The sequence below is a fragment of the Camellia sinensis genome, chromosome 2 (genome assembly GCF_055761805.1).
Source record: "Camellia sinensis isolate YWXY chromosome 2, ASM5576180v1, whole genome shotgun sequence".
Classification (NCBI taxonomy): Eukaryota; Viridiplantae; Streptophyta; class Magnoliopsida; order Ericales; family Theaceae; genus Camellia; species Camellia sinensis.
Genome location: NC_138962.1, coordinates 98,541,227 through 98,555,747, shown reverse-complemented (window position 1 = coordinate 98,555,747; position 14,521 = coordinate 98,541,227). Strand labels below are relative to the sequence as shown.

At 38.5% G+C, this 14,521-nt stretch overlaps 3 non-coding genes across 3 annotated transcripts; all 3 read right to left on the bottom strand.

The window, feature by feature from the left end:
• Positions 1 to 2,692: 2,692 nt before the first annotated feature.
• LOC114296600 (U1 spliceosomal RNA) lies at positions 2,693 to 2,854 on the bottom strand. The gene has a single exon (XR_003641241.2). It is a non-coding gene; the product is annotated as a U1 spliceosomal RNA (small nuclear RNA).
• Positions 2,855 to 7,654: 4,800 nt separating this feature from the next.
• Positions 7,655 to 7,815, bottom strand: LOC114296599 (U1 spliceosomal RNA). Its single transcript, XR_003641240.2, has one exon. It is a non-coding gene; the product is annotated as a U1 spliceosomal RNA (small nuclear RNA).
• Positions 7,816 to 8,734: 919 nt separating this feature from the next.
• Positions 8,735 to 8,894, bottom strand: LOC114296601 (U1 spliceosomal RNA). Its single transcript, XR_003641242.2, has one exon. It is a non-coding gene; the product is annotated as a U1 spliceosomal RNA (small nuclear RNA).
• Between the last annotated feature and the right edge of the window lie 5,627 nt (positions 8,895 to 14,521).

Here is a 14,521-nt window from a genome sequence, read left to right as displayed (position 1 = left end):
CTAGATTTTGGTCTCACCTCTATAATTTGAAATAAAACAAAAGTTTGATGCTTAGAATATGCTCAGAATAACCTTTTTTCCCTAATATATTTAGTTAGTAAGAAATGATAGTTGAATTGCTAGTATATTATTATTTGCTTGGGCATAAAGTATATTGAAATGGTCAATGCTATTTTGATAAAAGGAAATTTAGCTTGACCACTGGTAGTGCAATCAAAGATAGAGAGGCATTCCCTTCATTTTCTGAATTTAGCACTACTTGCTCCCTAATTGTGCCTTCGCATTAAGAGAACTGATATTTTGCACAAAATTGTCAAAAGCTCCTGAGAGGAGCTATGTTTATGTTTGGATTGGATCGTGAATTTATTATTAAGGGAAAGAAAAATGGAAATATACATAGGATAAATTACACTTTCTCCCCCATAGAGTATGATTCTTTTCTCACTTTGGTCCTTGAAAAAAGATTCTTTTACTTTGATCTCTAAATTGTCAAATTCTCTCCATTTTTAGTCCAAATTCTAAAAATGGTGCCATAAGAACTTGAACTTTCCTTTACTCTCCTATTCTCTTCCCTCCTCTATGCACCTTATCACCCCAATCCACAACTGACCACCTCGCCCCTCCTAACCTACTACCTGATCTCTTCCACTAGCCTCAACGCTTCAACTTGCAGCCTCTTTACTTGAATGATGCATACCTGTTTTCATTTTCGTGCACCTATATGAAGTTGATTTTCGAGATTAGTTGGATATAGGGGTGGGGATGGTTTTGAGATTATGTTGGGTTTGGTTTTATGGACCAAAATGGGAAAACTTAGTATGTTTAATGACCAAAATGGGAAAACTTAATGTGTTTAATGACCAAAATGAGAACGGGAGCTTCTATATACACACACCTAATCCCCTCTATACACTTAATGATATTTAATTTTATTACAATTTTATCCCTAAGTGAAATTACTATTTTAGACATCAACCAAATTCATCTTAATGCACACATCCAGACCTCACGTTCATCTCAATGCACACATCCAGACTTCATCACGTTGAAGCTGAAGCTTCAACCTTCCTTATTCGTAGCTTCTTTCTCATTCATTATTGATATGGAGGATTTGTCTTCTGAAAATCAACAAATAAGTATTTATGAGAAACATAGCGAAGGAAATGCGAGTTTCTTTTCTTTCTTTTTTTTTCCAGCGTCGTTCGGATAACTAGAGCCGAATTATGTTATTTGGTTCGGAAATCTACTACCGAAATAATTATTTATTTTCGGAAGTAGTTGTTCGAACAAACTAATAAATTTCGGAAGTTGTAGTCCGAAAAAATTATTTAATTTCGGAAGTTGTTGTCCGAACAAAGTTAACTTTTACAACATTCAACTTCCGAAAGTTGAAAATAAATTCGGACAACTACTTCCGAATGAAGTAAAAAAAAATTTTTGCAAACTGTATACCAAATTTACAGTTTCGAATTCTCTAATTCTATCCCCAAACAAAGCTATACCATTTTTCAATTCCATGTTAGTATCCATTGAAGCTCAAACAAGTTTTCAAAAGGTGATCTCAAATACAATACAGAGTGATTGATTCATATAGGTATAAATTATGTTACAATAATTAAAATTTTAATACATTTTCTCAAATTATTTATCACTCAATAAGAGATTACCACAAATGTAAAAAGAATATACATAAGAAGGGAGCGAAAAAAAAAAGAAAAAAAAGAAAAACACTGTTCGGAAGTTTAAAACCAAAAGTATATATACTGTTCGAAAGTTGAAATCCGAAACAAAAAATTAATTTCGGAACTTGATTGTTGTTTGAATTTAATATATTCGGAAGTTGACTGCCGAAATAATCAAAAAGTTACGGAAACCTACTGTTGAAATAAATCACCAATTTCGGAATCCTACTTCCGAACAAATGAATTAATTTCGGCAAACCAGTTCCGAACGGTTTGTTTACACTCCGTGGGCCTTCGTCCGTTTTCAAAATGATAAAAACAAAACTCTACGTTTTGATTAATTCATTTGTGATTTATTTCAACAGTAGGTTTGTGATTTATTGTTACTGACAGAGGTTGAAGATGAAAGCTATGTGTGTGTATTTGGGGATGAAAGCTGTGTATGTGTATTTGCACATGGTAAGCTTCAATGGGTGTGTGTATCCTCAAGGTTGAAGATGTAGCTTAAGCTTCAATGGGTGTATGTATCCTCAAGGTTGAAGATGTAGCTTAAGCTTCAATGGGTGTGTGTATTTGCACCGTTGGGAGAGAGCTGGGTTTGGGGTCGAGGGTTGTGTGTGTGTGTGAGGGCAGATGTGGAATAAACCGTGTGTGTAGTGAGTAGATTAATTAGGAATTAATTTTTTTGGTGTGTGTAGTGAGAAAGATGTGCAAAGAGGGTATTTGGTGTGTGTAAATAGATGCTCCCAAATGAGAACATAACTTGTTAGGGATGGAATTGAAAATTTTGAAAATTTTAAATTGTGATAATTAGAACAAAGTGAGAAACAATAAATAATTTCAGGTCAGTGTGAGAAATAACTCATGCTCACACAGTTCTGCTGAAGAGTTTTCAACTTTGTTAGATTTGTTGCCCTTTTTTCCCCTCTTCGGGAGATTGACATGTAAGAATATTCAACATTTATGCAAATCCATTTGAGCACAACTCATAAATATAGAACTAAGTTTGGATAGGGGCCGCGTGAACGCAGGCCCCCACTGCCACAAATGATGACGTAGGCTTTGCTACTTGGACAGACCTTAGGCGAGCGCCCCTCCTAAGTGCAATGGAGGTCACTACCCTAGGCCATGGGCCTCATTGATCACCCATTTGACCCCGTCCAGGTAAATATGTTTTAGTGATCCTTATCTATTGCCTCACAATTGCCTCTCCTGCTTCATGTTTGTTCAATGTTGGAATGGCAGCAACGTCTTGACATGGAGGTTGTGCCTTGCAAACTTCTAAACAACATGCAATGAAATGTTGGTTTTACAGTTTTTGAGATGATTAATCATCAAACAGATTCCAATTCCATCTAGTAGATAGTTTTATTTGCAAATTTGCAAAATTCCCTCTGCTAACTATGCCTGTAGTTGGGAGCAATAGTTGAAGCAAAATAGGCCTTCCAACAACATGGCTCCTTTGGGTGACTACGACCCTGTTCGGTTGTTTGGAAAAGTATAAGAAAATAAAAGAAATAAAAAAATCTTATGACTGTTGCATTAGTAAGAAACTTATGAAACTCAAAATTTTAATTTTCTGAATGAAATAAGTTTTTATTCAAAATGTATATATCTCACAAAAAATTGAGGATTTTGTCACGGGAATCTCAACATACGTTACTTTCAACCACAAAATATATGTTTTCACACACATCCACTAAAAAACTGAACAACTAAATTTTACTATATCTTTTTGGCAAAATTCATCTATCAATGAACAAATACATATAAGAAATTAAGTTTTCTTATCTGTTACTGTGATGTATATCTTTTTCGTGAAAATACTTTCCCATCAAAACTCTTGACAAGTGTGATAAGTGAACGGAGCCTACTGTTGTGAAAAACAAAATTTATTAATAATGCTGTTTTCATTATATTTTGTCCATTGATAATTAAAATAGCAAAACATAATAGAAACCCCATATTGAATAATGTCTTGCATGACAGTTAGTAGGCTTTCCCTGGGAGGTCATTAATGATCAAATAAGAAGTTTTTTTTTTTTTTTTTCATCTTGAAAAACTCCCTCAAAACTTGTCGTGTAGTGTGACATACATTGTGCGAACCTTTTTCAATCCCAATGTATACCAATGAAGTAATGATTGTCATGCCTAAGCACAAAGAGCCAATTTAAATGCCAATTTTTTATTATGGATCTTTTCTCTCCCCGTCTCAAATTATATATAAGTCATAATCAATAGATCATGTAAGAATATTCAAACATAATGCTTAAGGTATAATTAAACGCTATGTTGATGTAATGTCTCAAAATTTTGAAATATCAAGAGAAATTAAATAAATAAAATAACTTATTAAGTTAAAAACTTAACATTTTAATTAGAAATTGTAACTCTCATACATGACCAAAGGCTCAAACAACCCTAAATAATAAAAAAAAAAAAAAACTTAAAATGCCCAAATACAACATTAAATGAAATCACAAAGTTCTTAATTGTTAATACATAAGATTATAAAATTTATTTGGCTCTAGTCCTGATTTCAAGTCAGCCAAAGTTCTATGCTAGCATCAACCCCATTTTCAACTTCCATTCTTTTTTTTTTGGGTCAAAATTTGGCATAAAATGCAAGGGTAACAAAAATATATGCCATGAGCTTTTCAACATCGAAAGAAAATACAACAAACTTACTTTCTTTTTACAAAAAAAATAACGAGATTATAAGTATAATATAACAATAAATTGCAAACATATAACTTACAAATATTAAAATAATTTCAACAATTTTAATAAATTAGGTGACACTCGAAATCTCACCAAAGGTATTTAACTTACCAACCACTAAGCTATGGCCACAGTTAATTTGAAACCCCCTTGAGTTAAATAATTAAGTGTTACAAACTGTGACTACCAAGGACGGTCATGCCCAGAGTTACATATCCAAGTGGTGGCTTTCGTGATTTGCCCTAAGAGAACAGTTTATCTGGGGTACACATCCTTCCTGTGTGCCATCCGCACATCCATCCTTATTCCAAAACCGAATATTGATAAGGGTTCAAATACGTCCCGTACCATCTTAGGGTTTTGGACAAGAATTACATAAAATCAGGACTCATCCTGAACAACCGATATTTATTGTCAACTGTTAATTTCGTACACCCCGTTGATCATTTTAGTTAATTTTCATAATAATTACTAATAATTACAAATTTAGGTCACCATCAATGTTATACCATTTTACTATAATTTTCAAGAGAAAATATTAACAATTATGTTCTACAATAATCAATCAATGTACATGGTATTATAAACAGTTAAATCAAGCCGTCAAGTGAAATAATAATTTTAAATACTAAAATAAATCACAACATTACACATGCATGAATTACTAATTTACAAGATTCAATTAAGTAAATTAGAACAACACTTATTTTTAATTCTAATAAATAACTGAAATGGTAATCTTGATTCTTTTAATATTCTGCCCAAAATTTTCAGAACTTAAATTTCGTAGTTAAAATTACAAATAAATTATTTATACAATTCTAAAATTCATGTAATTTTTAGGAATGTTTAACAAACATATTATGTTACTTTTCAAAAATAATTTCCTGAAAATAAATTATAAATAATTCTATAAAATTACAAAAAGTTACATGACACAGATTCGTCACATTTTCTTAAAATAATTCCACACTAAAATTTAAAAATCAAATCCATAATATAAAAATTGAGGACAAAACTATACTTCTCAAATTTAATTTTTAACTCAGAAAATACCAGATTTGGTCTAATACAGGATTTTTAGTGATTTTTCAAACATGAAGCATAATTTGTCTAAAAATCCAGATTGAATTAAAGTTCCATATAAATTCGTACAAAAATATAACAATTGGATGATCTAGACATCATTCTTAACAACTTTGTAGAAGAAACCATATTGAAATTTTGAGTATAAAATTGTCTAAATATTCATACAAACTTTTGACAGATTTAAGAATCATATGATCAAATCAAATAAAATCTTAAATCATCTATTAAATATCACAAATTGCACAAGCAAGCCTAAATTCAAGATTATATCATGATTTTAATATTACCAATATATAAATAATTTTCAAACATCTAATATATATTTCACAAATTCACATGTAATTACAAACAAAGCTCTATCAAGATTTTTTTAAGGCTTATTAGTATTTGAATATAATCTGAAATTGAAGAAAAAGAATGAGAAGGTTTTGAGGGTTTTCTTAATTAGCAATGAAGTTGAAATGAGGTGGTGAAATAGTAGGAAGATTCTAACCTTTCTCCTTCTCATCTTCTGCTCTCCCAACTCTTAACTTTGTTATCAAAAGAAATTTCTTTTCCCCTAAAGCTCCGAATTTTTTTCTTTTAAATCTTAGCTTTCACTCTGTCCGATTAGTTAAGAATTAGAATCTGCATAAATAGACTCATAAAACATATCTAACCCCTTGCTCTTCTCATAATTGTGATTGATATCAAGTCTCTCAAAAATCAAGAGCATAACCTATCCTACAGGCTTGCCATGCAAAGGCACAAATGGTGGGGTGACTCACCCTCAATAGCCACCTAATGCAATTATTATTATTTTTGTAATAATAAATTTGTATAAATGTGTATGTATTTTAGTTCCTTAAAAATCAATTAGATGAAGTTTTCAACTAAGATATTTAGTTATGTTGTGTTTGGTTGGAGGATTTGAGGAGGAATTTGGAAAGGAAAATGGAAAAGGTAGGTGAAATGTAAATTTCACACATTTTTTCCCTCTCCTTTTCCAAATCCCTATCCAAATCCCCTAACCAAACACAACATAAGGGTAATTATTGAGTTACAAAAATAGTTACAAAACGAAAATCATTGAATACCCACAAAATTATTATTCTCAACAATATTTTTGTTAGTGACTAAATTGGGATAGTTTCTAATTAATTTATACATTAATACATTTATTAAATAGGTTTTAGATAAAATTAATTTATTATTCATATATTGAAAATAATTAAATACGGGTTCTCACAATTGGAACAGGGAGGAACCTAGGCATTTTCAATTGAGGATCCTATGCCCCAATTACCTCTCTCCAATCGTCGGTCCAAATGCTGGACAGATGATTAAGTTTAGGTGTTCAAATAAAATTATTAGATAACAAAACAACTCTTCTCTTTTATTCATACTACTTCCCAGTGGAGTTGTTAATGAAAATAGTGGTTCATAACAATAGAACTGATGAAACAAGGAAAGGTGGAACTGCTTTGGTGAAATAAGGCCTTTTGATATTGAAAATTGGACAAAATTTGCAAATAATTCTTGTCACTTTAAATGGTTTTGTTGGAAGAGTGATGATAGACAGCACTAGAGTTGAAACTCTAATGCCAACTCTAGTGATGTGGCAATACATTAAAAAAAAAAAAAAAATTCAACATCACAAGCCAAAACATCAAAGCATAAGGTGAGGCCCATCTCTAGAGCTCCTCATTTTGAGATCTTAAACATTTTTGTTGTTGGAAATTGGGTTGGGTTTAGACCTAGGTCCGGGAGTCAATAGTAGCATGACCCATGCATGACTCACGAGGAGATCCATTAAATTTGAATGATTCACCTTATTTAGATGATGAGAAAAGAAACCCAACAACCCCAACCCATCAGAGATAGAGATATCATTCCTTCATTGAGAATTCAAGTTCATTATTGAAAACACGTAATTCATTCGCCTAATGACGTGTGTGGTTATATATCTCTCTAATATATATCATTCTACTGTTGGGAGTTTGAGAATAAAATGGATGCCCGTGGCTTATTAATTTGCCAGGTTTAGAAATAAAATTAGAATTATTATTTTAGAAGGAGGTGAAATTCAAAACTCTCACCATCAAGACTACAAAGGGCATAAGAGATTAACCCCCAGTTGTGCTAGAAATCAACCACAACAAAAATTTGGAGCAATTTTCAGGTTAGGAGCCGCGCGAACACAGGCCCCCACTACCACAAATTATGACGTAGGCTCCACCACTTGGGTAGACCTTAGGCGAGCACCCCTCCAAAGTGCAATGGAGGTCACTAACCTAGGCCATGGGTCTTGTTGATCACCCATTGACCCAGTCCAGGTAAGTATGTTTTATGTTGCTACCTGCTCCTCATCTATACACTCAAGCTAGCCTCTTTTCTCTCGTGTTTGTTCGATGTGGGATTTCATGCAAATCTCAACTAATTTCTGCTAATAAGTAAAAACATCCAAACAGACAATGACATGTTTGTTTCAAGGTCTTAAAATAAGCACTTGGTATGTGGGAATTTAATATGCAAATATGAGAGAGATGTTTTGCTGATTTTGAGTTGGATACCTTCATTTCTAGATTTATTTATTTCTTTTGTTATATTAGTTACTTTGTTTGGGAAGCTGTGGAACACATAAAAAGGGGGTGGGCATTTGTTTGCATCAACCATTCAAGTTTGAGAATTAAGACAGTGCAGCCCACAAAAAAAAAAAAAAAAAAAAAAAAAAAAAACAGATGGAATATTATATTTTGACGTTTCAGCTTTGAAGATGTTTTCCTATGCAATGTGATCTCATGGTATATCAAAAAAATCAATAAATAAATTTATTTTTTTAGCAAAAAGTGATTCACTTAGAAATTTTAATTGCAAAAAAAAAGAAAAAAAAAAAGGTAATTCATGGTCCTATTTTTCAAATAAACTTCGAGAAATGAGACCTATTCCTCAACTTATTCACTTCACAGAATTGTATTAATTTTCAATTCTTCATCCATTTAGTTTAAGCATTAGGATCCCAATCCCAACCACTGAATTTGGCTTCACATGTTGCATAATGGTCAAGTTTGAGATTTTTTAAATTTTTGAAAAATTCAGAAAAGTTTGCTTCCATTCCTTCCAAATTGTTATCCTCTATCCTAGATGGCTTTGTATAAACTTTTTGGTTTTGTTGGGGCTGTATTTCTAGTTTCAAAAACAAAATTTTTAAGTAAAAAAGCAACAAGACTAACAACACAAATGAGTTGGGATCTAGAATAGGACAAGGGCAGCACAAACACATGCCCCTACTATCACAAATTATGACGTAAGCTTGGGAAACTCGGGTAGACCTTAGGCAAGCACCCTTACAAAGTGCAATAGAGGTTACTAATGTAGGCCATAGGCTTTCTTCATCACCCATTGACCCGTCTGGGTAAGTGTGTTGAAACAAAGCTCATTGCTTCTCTTATAAGCACCTATTCTTGCTTCCCATCTTTTGTTTGCTTTCAATGTGGTAAGTTAACACAAAAGGACTCCCTATATACACATGACCTACAAATATTAAATAACACCACCCCTACTGTGTGCTTATTGTATATATGTATTTGGAGATGTATGTGTCATTAATGGAAGTACAATAATGTTGGATATCAATGATATGGTATTCCCATTCAATTAATGCCTGTTAACGTCAATGATATGTCTGATCCCATTTTATAATGGAAGTAAATTCCATGGTAAAATGGTTGTATCATTGGTTTTTATGGGGGCAGAGACTATGAAAAGAACATAAGAAATTGAACAAAAGGCATTGGTTATTGTAGGCATAACATAACACAAGTGCTGAGCAATAACATGGGAGTCGCATAGGAGGTGAAATGTTAAGGTGAATTATTTTAGTAATATATAACAACTTTGTAGATATCATATATATTGTACGGGGGCGAAAAATCCTCTGTTCTCCGTACTCCTTGGACTCCAAGCTTCATATGACGGCGTCTAACCTGGCAACACAGAGAATGGTGAGCTGCCCGGCGGTGGTGCGCCGGATAGACCCTCCGACGATCAAGTCAGATCACTTGAGGAAGAAGAAGGCTGTTAGAGAGAGAAGAGTGTGTTTCAGATGGCGCACGTTGCTTACCCCTGACGTTCACTTTCTACTCCTATTTCTAGGCTGGCCATGCAGCCTCAGGATTGTGCGCGCACTACCTCTGCTGTCCTCCCCTGGACAGGTGGCAGTGCTCGCCTCTCACCACCTTATGCGTGTAAAGGCCTAATCCTCCAACCACTACACGCAGAACTGCCAAACGGTATTGACGTGTGCTTGGAGCAGATTTCCTCTCCCTCACGCCATTGGCCCAGGTGGCACACTCAACCGGAGTACCGCGACCGACCTATTCCTTGTGGAGAATTGCCACCACAGATAACAAAACCGAGCTATGTACCGCCGACCTGTCCCTTGACAAGGGGCAAGAGTGTGATGCTCATGGCCGAGCTGCGTAGGACCAGTCAGTCCTGGTTGACCGGCCTCGAGGCATGCCGGCCTTTCCCCGTTCTACCTTCATTCTTGGTTATATGAAGCTGGGCCATCTCGGTTGACGGGTTGGAGGCATGCCGACCCTCGCCTCGCCCTTAGTCTATCCCGGGCTGCTTTAGCTCGGTCACCTCAAATCACTGCGCGTCCAGCCGAATGCCTTCCCAGCCATAGCTCGGTCAAGCCTCAATCCATGCCTGGTCAACCAATCCCTTCGGATGTACACGACAGGTCGGGGGCCGCGCCAACTGAGAACACAGCTCGGCACCGTGAGATTTTGACCAACCTGCGTTACTGTAGCTCGGCCGTACAGTCCGGTCCAAATCTCTTCTCTCAATTGCCCCTTAATCCCATCTGAGCTAATCGTGATTAGGGTTACCACCATGGTCGAGCTAACGGTCCTCTAGTTGCGCCAGTACCAAGCCGAGCGTAATCGGCTTCGAAGCCATTACCGAGCTATCCCATTTGGTCGGTCATTGCTTCAGCAGTCTTGTCGAGGGTCGTATAACCGTACTGACAGCCGTCTTTTCGGTGCCACGTGGCTTCATCCCATTGGCCCCGTGCAGCCCCAAAGCTGTCTTTTCATGCGCGAAATTCAAACGGCGCAGCCGTTTGGTTTTTCCCCCCCTTTTTATGCACAAACGAAGGGTCATTTGCACCTTTACTATTCACTTTCTTTCCAAGCAAAACCCTAGCCCCCAAGCTTTCCAATCGTTCCCTCCAAGCCTCCATCTCCACATTCATCCATTTTTGCTTCTTTAGAAGCCGTACTAAAGCTCGTGAGGCCTACTTTGCTTCGCATCTACTTTTGGTGAGTTCTCTATCCCTTCATTGCATTTTCTGTTTCCGTTTCCCGTATCTTCATATTTGTTTTTCATTTTTTGTGCTCTTGTTCTTCGTGTTCTTGCTTGGGGGTGTTGGAATCACAACAGTCCCCCTCCCCTTTAGACCAATAATGACACACCCTAGAAAAACTGAAATTGTAGGAATGAATGGGGCCTTCGAGCCCCTATTTCACCTTAGCTCGAATGAATGGGCCTTGAATTTAGGATGAACTGGATGAACACTGACAGAACCGAGCTATATATTAATTTAGATCCGCAAATCGGACTTAACCGAGCTAAAACTTGTTCGAGTTCTCTTCTTGGGCCTTGAGAATCAAAACCAAACTAGGAAGGCCAAATCGGCCAAGTAGTCGAGCTGAGATAGGGGTCGAACCGTCCAAACGCCAAAAATCCTTTTACCGGGGTAGGAGCTGCATGTTGAAGCCATGCAATTTACATCGTGCTAACCCTTCGAATTATTTTTCAATCAATACAGAACAAACTAGGACCGACCAGGCCCATCAGCCACTAGTGAAGCTCAACGCCCGAGCAAACACACCAAAATTTTTCATCGAGATACTGATTAAATCACCAAATAAAACCAAGATAGATGGGGAAGTACCGGTTCATAGTGAGCTCGTCCGGTGCACTAGCCGAGTTTCGTAGGGAGTACAATATTCCAGACGATGTCATTTTAGAGCTGGCTAAGAAGGGAGATACCCCATGGGGTGACCTAGACCGGTGCCCCTTCACGGTCGTATCCATAGTGGAGGGAGAGCTTCGTTTCCCGGTCCAACCCTTGATCTGCGAGTTTTTGAGGCAGACAAGGCTTTGTCCGACCCAAGTCTCCAACAACACATACAAAATAATAAACGGAGTTGCCGGAATAAGAGGCTTGGTCTGAATCTCAGACTTGCTGAAATATTCCATCAGTACAGCCTTAGTAAAAATAAGGATGGGTTTTGCTGGTACCTGAAGGTCAAGAAGGATCGAGCAAAACTCATAGAGGGTAACCCAGACAAGGAGACCAATGACGACGATTTCTTGTGGGTGTCCGATCATTACGAGGACACCGAGGCGCCCATACCGGGCTGGTATATTAGAAAAGATTTTGGCAGTGCCGGTGAGTAGCTCGGCTAACCGCACTATCTTCTTTCTGCATTAGTTTCTCTCTATGTCGGTCTAACACTCTTCTTTTTGCAGATTACAAGCACTTAGTAGAAGACTACAATCGGGCTAACCAAGAGGCCATTAGAGTCTTACTGCGTCATCCAGAAGAAGAAAGAGAATCACTGAAGCTGCTCGGCTTTGAACCGACCTACAACTACAAGGCGTTGCGCAGAAGCCAGGTCACCGACTTTCTTCGTGCTCCTTCCCCAGAACCTGACCCAAATCTTCTGCCGATCAAACTTGTTCCTACCACCACCGAGCAAGAAATGGCAAAAATCCAGGCTATCAAATCAATGATCACCCGTGAATCGAGTGACTCCCAGCCACCAGGAGCTTCTGGGGGGACTTCCTCCACTCTGGCCGGTCAAAAGGAAGGGGCTGTGCTGGCTCTTGCCAGCGAAAACCAGCTGGCTGGTTGAAGAAGCGCCCGCGGAAAGATCTGGCCGGACAACAACTGGTGGATGAGGACTCCACCGAGCAAGCTTCGACCGATCTCAGGGACCAGACCGAACAACCAATCAGCGGGCCATCCAAGAGCCCAAGTGCCCTATCGGTCTGGTCGCCAGAATTCAAGTACAAAGGCTGTGCTGTTTCTGCAGCAGACTCTGTCTACGCGGACAAGGACTACTCGCTCGGTTTTAACATGACCAAGGAGTTGATCCTACCCGCCGATATGAAAAAACATGACGAGCTGTCCGACCTGAAAGTCCTCCGCTCGGCGGCAAAATCCATAGTACTGGTAAGCTGTCAGTCTCCCTCTTTTTTTTTTTCAAATTATCGCCCGATTTTTGCTCAGTTTCCTTAATGCTAACAATCTTTCACTTGTTTGCAGGCCGCGCAAAAGAACTATCTCGCCCATGATCGCATGATCACCGTGCGGCAGAGTTTGCGCGACGCCATTACTGAGAACAAGGCACAAAAGGCCGAGATAGCAAAGCTCAAGGCCGCGCAAGAGGCAGTTGAGGCCGAGCGAGATACGCTAAGCCTAAAGTTGGACCGGGCTGAAGTGGACAAACAACGGGCTGTGAAGACGACGAAGGCTCGGTACCTCGCCGAGCTGCGCAAACTACGCGATGCCCACAAGGAAGAGAAAGACAAGGCGGTTGATGACGCCGAGGACCAGGGATACATGCAGGGCGAGAAGACCTATGAGCGGCAAGTTCAGGCTACCAAGGACATCTTTTTCCAGTGCGGTTGGAAAGATGTCGTGGAAAAAGTTAGCCTTGGTCAAGACGCTGATATGTTCCTGAATCCCCCTGTAGCCTATATCCCGGTCTACATGCAGGCGTATGCTAATGCCGCTCAAAACCGGCTCATTGATGAGGCAAAGAAAGCAGCCGAGGAAGAAGCCACCGCTGCGCAACAAACCGACAAAACTTCTCCCGAAGCATCTCAAGATGTCGAAGGTCAAGTGGCTGATCGGGAGATTATCGCGGTGGAAGGCGTTGACGACGAGGCCGTGGATGGGTTGCCCGAGCAAACGGATGAGGTCGCCTAGCAGACGGTTGACCTCGAGCTAGATTGATGTGTATTTTCTTTGCTTTGTTTTTGTTTCTTTTGTTTCTTTTTTTTAATGTAACCGGGCTAGGCCCCACATTTTGTAATGCAATTTCCTTGATCAATGAAATTTGAACTTTTGCTCGTTTATCTTCTATTTCTGTGCGGTCGATACGTGCAAAATTTCTTCATTCAAACTTTAACGAATCACAACTAGTAGGTCGGCTTTGTTGCGCGATACGCCGAGCTAAAATCAGAATCGCTTCGACTTAAATGTTCGCGAAACGTACTAGCAGCTCGGCTCTTTTAGTTTTCGGATGAACCTAGACATTTGCATCCGGCCGAGCAAAATCAGCTCGGCCCTAAATTGGGTTAAGCGCGAACATTCAGAGCAGGGCGAGCATAAATCGGCTTGGCCTTTATGGTTTTGAAAACACCCAACCAATTCATTCTGGCCATGCAGGAATCACCTCGGCCGCTCTGGCTTTGATGTCACTTCAAGTCTTGTATTTGGGTGGGTAAGAATCAGCTCGGCGCTGAGGGGAGTTGGACAAACCACCAACGTTTGATTTCAGCCGAGCAAAATCAGCTCAACTTGCAAATTGGGCAAAACACCAATATTTCGATGTGGCCGAGCAAAATCAGCTTGGCCCTTATCAGTTGGACAAAACACCAATATTTCGTTTTGGCCGAGCAAAATCAGCTCGGCCTTTACAATGGGCAAAGCACCAATATTTCATTTAAGTTGGTCATGATGCCAACATCCCAATTGGGCGAGCAAAAATCAGCTCGGCCCTTATGTGAATTGGACAATATGCTTATCATTTCGCTGGACAATACACCAACTGTTTCTGCAGTTCGTTCCTGCACCGGCGAGAGAAAATCAGTCCGGTATCATTCAGGTCGGTCTCTTTGCCCCTGGCATCCACAGTGGCCCAGTATCCTTGCGGTGTCATTGTACATAAAGATGTAATACAAAACAACAAGAGGGCCAATTTTCATTACAAAAAGCAGGGGTATCTCTTACATTCAATGCCAAAAAG